The sequence below is a fragment of the Cupressus sempervirens genome, chromosome 3 (genome assembly GCF_028749045.1).
Source record: "Cupressus sempervirens isolate cs-2001-9-10 chromosome 3, ASM2874904v1, whole genome shotgun sequence".
NCBI classification, from domain to species: Eukaryota; Viridiplantae; Streptophyta; class Pinopsida; order Cupressales; family Cupressaceae; genus Cupressus; species Cupressus sempervirens.
Genome location: NC_143120.1, coordinates 935,142,655 through 935,150,214, shown reverse-complemented (window position 1 = coordinate 935,150,214; position 7,560 = coordinate 935,142,655). Strand labels below are relative to the sequence as shown.

General features: G+C 34.0%; 1 pseudogene; it reads left to right on the top strand.

Annotated features, from left to right (window-relative positions):
- The first annotated feature begins 227 nt into the window (after positions 1-227).
- LOC149569822 (small nucleolar RNA SNORD36) lies at positions 228-294 on the top strand (annotated as a pseudogene).
- The last annotated feature ends 7,266 nt before the right edge of the window (positions 295-7,560 follow it).

Sequence of the window (7,560 nt, the reverse complement as noted above, 5' to 3'; positions counted from 1 at the left end):
CATATATATTCTTAATTTACTTTAAAACACATCTTTATGACACAAACTAAACAAGAGAAATTGATGGAATTAAATCATGTGGCTAAAAACTATGTGTTTTCTTATATTCTATTTATAGTATTGTGATGTTTATTTCATGATGGTTTTCTTTGTAGGTTGTCTAGTTAGCCAAGATATGATGTGCACTAGATGCATTTTTGAGATTTCTTTTATGATTATTTGACTTGATGTCATGATGTACTTTATGCTTTGAATTTAGATTGATGTTTAATGAGCTTTATGCTATTGAGCATTTATGAGAACTTGGATTTTGAGAACCAATGCTATTTTCGGGTTGCCTATTACGAAACTGAATTGAATCAAAATTACTTTTGTGGTATAGCACACAATTGTGGTTTGTGATTTTTGGGAAGGTAATCTAGGTGCATGTCTATGAGAGCGGCTTACAATGGCGTCAAGGCCCAAAGTGGTTGCCAAGATAACCCATTGTAAGTTTTGTAATAAGTGATAACATAGTAATTAGAATATTTAGAAACTATTAAAAAGATAAGTTAGATATTTTGCCTCACCCATGCCTTAAGTGCTTGTATAGGCTAAGGATAGGAATTGGATGATACCTAGTGAGAGGTATGTCTAGTTTTCCTTGTCTTCTTGAGAGGTTATTTTGGTTTAACATGTGTCATGTTGAGGGTCTAGGGTCTAGAGTGACCAGTCTAGGCTAACTCAATGCTTGAGAGTCCAAAGTTTAGTGAAAAAGCAGTCTAGGGTAACTCAAGTAGTTTGACCATGTGATGACACTCCCTAATATGTAGCTCGAGTCTCCTTCATTATTTTTTATATTTTCCTCTAGTGGTGTACTTGTTGGATATTACTTTTGATGTTGTACTTATTATCAGTTGTTACTCATTGATTGGATGTCATTTATTGTTGACAGCTGACTTTGATTAATGAGTGTCAGCTATTTATTAGTGGTGTGCTTTTTGTTGGATGTTCTTATTGTTGGTGATTTAATTTTATTGATGATGGTTATCTGTTGATTCTTATTCTTGGACATGTGGACTTTGACTTAAGGTGGATATCTTTCATTGATTTTATCTTGATTTTTGATACTTGATTTATACTTGGTATGTGTATGTTGACTTGGTATTTGGTGTTGGTATTGGATTAAGTATCTTTTTGATTTGGATTATCTTTCCTTCTTTGGTAGTTTATTACCCTTGAGGTAGTTTTGGCTAATAGGATTCTTTGCCTAGGATTGTTCTACGATTTGATTATTTGTGTGTGGATTGTACATTATCACTCCTGCACGATGAGAGTGGGAGCCTGATTAGGTGACTACGAGGTCAGCAGGTAGTGTCTTCTTACCATTTGGATCCCCCTAATATTTGTGGATGTTGGATGCTCATTGGTGCATTTGTATCCTTTATCATTCTTATTCATATCTTGGAGACTTCTATTCATTTGATTTATCTATGTGTCATGTACTTGTATCTATTCTCACATACCTTGTAATATGTATAGCAGATGTTATTCATTTGATGTTTTCTCATTGTATTAGTTGTTTTCATGCATTTTCTTATGAGATGATATATCTATTATTTCTTTATGATCATGAACATGTACTTGAGACTTAAACTAATTATTGTAAATTCTTAAATGTGACTCAACATGAAGGAACCCTTGAGGAGTGGAAATTTTTGCTTTTATTTTCTTATGTGTACTTGATGTGTATGTGTATATTGCTTCTACATTGTTATCTTGTGGTGTTTAAACTTTACAAAAAATAGTTCAATAAACATTAAATCATGTTAGGTTATTTCTCTTGGGTTCCTGAGTGGGGCATTATAGGTGACACATCGAAAAGAGAAACTATAGACAACCAAGAATGGCTTTTCAGAGAATTGCTAAAGGTTAATCATCTTGCATTACAAGGAACATTTAACATCCTACAAAATGTCACATTAAATCTTGGAAAAATGACACGTCTAATGAGACTACCACCAAAAATGAACACACCCAACGAGATAGACTAAAGGCCAATTTGAAAATTTTGTTTAAAGAAGCATTCATTGTGGACCATAGCATAAACAAGAAATTTAGCAATTTGACAATTGCCATAAGCATAATTAATGTCAAATAGTAGGATGAGAATGACTTGTAATGCCTCATCCAAAGATCCTTGGAACAAGGATTCAATACAAGCCAAGATATATGTAAGGAAACTTGCAGTAAAGAATATAACCACTTCCACATAACCCATAATAGATCTAAAATAAATATGCAATTAAAATCCACATACAAGAGAATAGACAACATATGCACAAAAATTATGACACAAGATATACCTTGGGAAACCCTCATTGAGAAAAAAATCTAGCTTCCAAAAGCATCTATCACCATGCATTATTCAACAAGTAATACCATTGCAATACAACCATGAAAGCCTTCAAAGCCATAGCCATAATTGAGCAATCCATGTGAACAAGCATGAATCCACACATCCCATGCCATGCCTCCAACCTTTACAAATACTCCCTTGGCTAACCTATCAAGCCTTGTTCCACTTGACTCTTCCCTTTTTGGCCTTGTGTCTTTCTCACACCTCATACCAATAACTACCCTTGTGGTTTCTTATATAGTAGCAAGTCCCACAAAACCACCTAGTAGTATCACATAAACCATTTGCTACCTAACCCACTGACCTCACATTTAATATTGGAATTTAAATTATTTTCCCAAATATTAAATAATTAAATGAAATATTATCACAATGTTATAATAAAACTCATCAAGTATATCCAATGAGAATCTTTACATGTTGCATGTCCATCTAGGTACAACATTACATAATAAATTAAAATAATATAATATAAAAAAATATTATGCAATGGGTACAACATCCATAATATCAAAAATATATATTTTTAACAAGTATGGATGCACACAACATACAACATACGAGGATCACAAAGATCACAATGGAAGAATAAACCCACATCCAAAGACCAACAGATCTCCAAATGCCACTACTGACCAAAATGACTAACCATGGAAGAATACAAACAATTTCATTTATCTAAAACATTCTAAAATTGAATGCAATGCCAAGGTATTCAAGAATACCAAAGAGGGTAGCCAAAGCACCTCCCAAAAACTTTGGGTCAAATTGAAAAGTTCCTGTTGTCCACTTGGACAAGTTTTTTCAAGACCCAGGCGATACTCTAATTCAACACTGTGTGATACTTTCTAATATCATACGACCTTTCTAATGAAGGAGTGTGATACTTTTAGGGTCTAGGTGACACTTCTCCCTAAACCATTAATACTTCAAAGTATCACACGAAAGAGTTTCTATGGGCATGTGGTACTTTCCAGTATTGCATGATTCTTCTTCTTTGGGTATACAACACTATAAAGTATTGCCCAATGTCGATACATGGTCACCTAGGAAAAGAAAGAAATGCTCCAAGGCAAGCAAGGGGATAATGCAAGAAGTTAGAACCTCCACATCGAGGAGTACTAGATCCATAATCGAGGCATATACACTTGAAACAATAACTACAAGAAAAAAATCACATCTAACCATCTAACATAGCATTAAAAGAACGTACTAAAAGCAACATTACAATGTATAGAAGAAACATCACATTGTAAAAGAATAAAAAAACTCATGCACAGTTCCTCCCAACTATAATAGCATCATGAGACTTTGAAGGCCCTAGTCATCCCCCATGTGTAACATCCCAAACTGCCAACTAGATAGTCAAAGTTGTCTTAAGAGGACGTAACTACTAAAGTGTAATAACATCATAAGAATAGGAAATCTAACATGCTAATCCAATAAGCAACATATACTCCAACTAAGAAAATAACATCATCTAATCATATGCTAAACATCACAATATGGAAATGTGTCAAATAAACTATCATCTAAACGTGATATCCAAGCATTCTAATGAAATCATAAATCCCAAGAAAGCATACTCTAGAACCTGAAGTATTAAGTGAAAACATCTAGCAATGGTCACACTAGGACAATAGATTGTCTCTATACATTAGTCCCCAGTAGTGGTGAAGGTAGCTATACCTCCTAACCACGTGAAACCCATAAGTCCACTCTTGTTGTGCTAATAAAGATATTGATATAACCACATACTCATATAAAGAAAACATCCATGGGTATCACTCACACTAGATAGTAATGACAATTGAAACTAAAAGCATGAGACAATGCAAGTACAACAAGTCTTGGTCAAACACTCTATGGGTAACTATGTAGGGACTTTGGTGGAGAGTTGGTAGCTCAGAATCACCTAAGCCGTAAATACAAGAACAAGGATTCTCTTTGGTACACCCTTGGGAGGCTATGTGTTGTAAGAATAACTAACTCAAAATCACCCAAGCTATAAGCACAAGAACAACCATTCCCCTCGGTACACCCTTGGGGGGCTATGTGTTGTAAGAGTAACTAAATGTTCCCCTCAGCACCATCCTTGGGAGGCTAACCATGAATTTCTTATCATATTTATTTTTCTATTAATTAATTAAGTTATCACTTATTTGAAACTTCTAATGTACATCACATTGGGGACACCACATGGGTTATGAGAGAAGTGCCTCCATTGCCTTACCCTACATACCCATGCTCATCACATGATGAGTGTCTGCAGGCATGCATATTCCCAATCCAACCCTGCATGAACGTAACTCCACCAAAATAAAAATGGGAGATCGGGCTTCATAAGTCACCTGAAAAATGCATGCGCATGTGTGGCACACCACCATCATGAAGATCATAACACAAGGGTTGTATGAGAATACAAGAAAATTCACTCTCAACCAATAACAACTCAGGAGGATGAATTCTACATGAATTCCAAGCAACAATAAAATCATACATCATGAACTCAGTCAACGAACCTTAATTCAAGAGTATAGATTCTACACAAATGCCAATGATGCAATAAAACCAAACACTGTGAACTCACTTAACTAGCCTCAATATGGGAATATGGATTCTACACGAATCCTAACATCCATGAAAGAACAACAAGGGTTAAGCCACAAACAATAACACTAGGTATAAACTCACTCAATTAGACACAAATTTGGGAGTATGGATCAACACACATCCCAATGCAAACACATAAGTGCAACAATGATCTGTCTAACATCCTATAGATGATCCAAGTCCATGATCAATAACATGCCAAGAAAACTCAAGAAAACTAGGCAGCATGTAAAATGAGGTAAAAAACTTAAAACTCAAAAACTATGAAATTAAAACCCATTTGGTCTAATGGCACAAAAGCCACAAATATAAAATAAAATCTAGATTTGGAGTCCATATGCAAAATTGACCAACATAACGAGTGCAAAACCCCAAATCCTCATCTCAAAAAACAAGGAAATACTCATACCCACCTAACTAGGTAGAGCTAGCATACAAAAATGGAGGAAAACACTAGTTCTCATCCTTCTAAGAAATAACTACCAAAAATAGAAGTAGAAATGGAACTAAAACAATAAAACAAGAGAGTCCTACCTCACATCCAAAAGGGAAAAACAAGAATCTCAACCATAAAATAAAAACTCTGTAGAAGTAGCCAAAGTCGTGACAATCCAAGGTCTCCCTAAGATGGATCCAACAAGATCGATCTCACAATAATCTCACACCTATAGCTCCCACAATGAATAGAATAGTGATTCCTCTTGAAGAGAATTTTGAGTTTTACTCTCAAACTTTCTAATTCAAAAGTGAGAAGTGAGGAATTAAATCCCTTTTTGGATACTTAGTCACTTTTCAAGTAAATAATGGATTAGAGAAAATAACCAAGAGAGATAGTTAAATCCTAAACCAACCCAAACAAAAATATGCTATTTCAAGCAATTGGAATTCATCTATGGAAAAGCTGCCACAAATTAAACTAAAATAAAATAAAGCCCAAAAACTCCAAAATCACAAAATTTCCTTAACAACTTTCACGATAATGCAAACCTCTAAATGCACAGACACTATCATAGGTCTAGTCACGTAATGCAAATGAGTTTGGATTTAATAATCACTAATAGGTTTAATTTAAATAGTTAAATAAGGATACATTGACCATAAAAGGATGAAATTGGTAAAATATGAACAATTGAATCACTAACTCCATGTGCAACTACCAAGGATATAAATCCTACACACTAAAATATACGATCAAGTGCAATTTCATATAATAACTTAGCTGAAGGAACAAATGCATTAAATCACCTAATTTAAACATTTATTCAATGACACTGAAATAATCTATTTACATCACTTACGCTTGCATATAGCATAATGAAGAGAGAATGAAGTAAATAACCATAGCATTAAATCCATCACATAACATAATCAAAGATATGTCCAAATACCAAATAACCAAATATCATCATAAAACATACTGTCATCTCAAAATGGCATCATCATGCAAATATGATCAACAGAATAGCATAGTAGTCTAACATCTATGACATTGAAATCAAAGTATAACATCCAACCCTTAGGTCATCTCAACATGTAACAATAACATGAGTAATAAGTATCTCTCAGATGAAAATATAACAAGGTAAATATTCACAACACATAACCAATAAATCCAACACAGACAATCCATTTCTAATTATTTGAGAATTTAATAATAGCTGATTACACAACATGAAAAGAAACTTAGAACACATAAGAAAACACAGTCATGTACATGACTAACCACTACTATAGGAACCTAGTCCAGTGTAGTAAGATAATAGAACACAGTGCGAACTCTACACACATCTTAGGGTAATCATTAAACAACATCATGATACCACATCAATCCTGGTAACCATTGGCACAAACCTCAGTGAACCATCTAACACATCATAAACTCATAAATTAGCCATAAGCATAATCAAAGCAACCAATATAGTAACATAAATCTAATCACCTCAAGGGTGTAGACCACTCATGGTCCCAATCATGATCTCTCACCAAGAAAGATCATCAAGGTTGCATCCACCAGGATGACTTACACAAATCAAATGGGAGAGGCACTACATGACTCACCACCTCTTTAGAAGTTTTATAAGGACCAACTTTTATCCATTGACATAATTCATGAAGGGTTTAATAAGATTATCATCAAAACATGAAGTAATTTCTTGTGCCACATAAATGAAAAAGCACAAATCACATAATTTATTTTAACATTTGAGAATTTCCAATGAGATACTAGCTCAACAAGACTATCAACAAAACATAAAAGAATTTCTAGCACCACTTAAAAGGAAATTGCAAATTATCGAAAACTTATTAATATTTGGGGATTTGTTCATAATCAAACACATATGAAGAAAAAATTGAGTTAGAATCATGGATGTATAAATAAATGACCAATTTCTCAAGCTGGGAATTGGGGTTTGTTGTTCCATTGAAATGGGAGTCCTCTGAATCCAATTTTCCCAACCACATTAAACTCTAACAAAATCTTCTTATTGTCCAATTTGGAACTAATCTATCTGTCCAAAGCACTATGCCTCTCTCAAGATTCCTTGCAA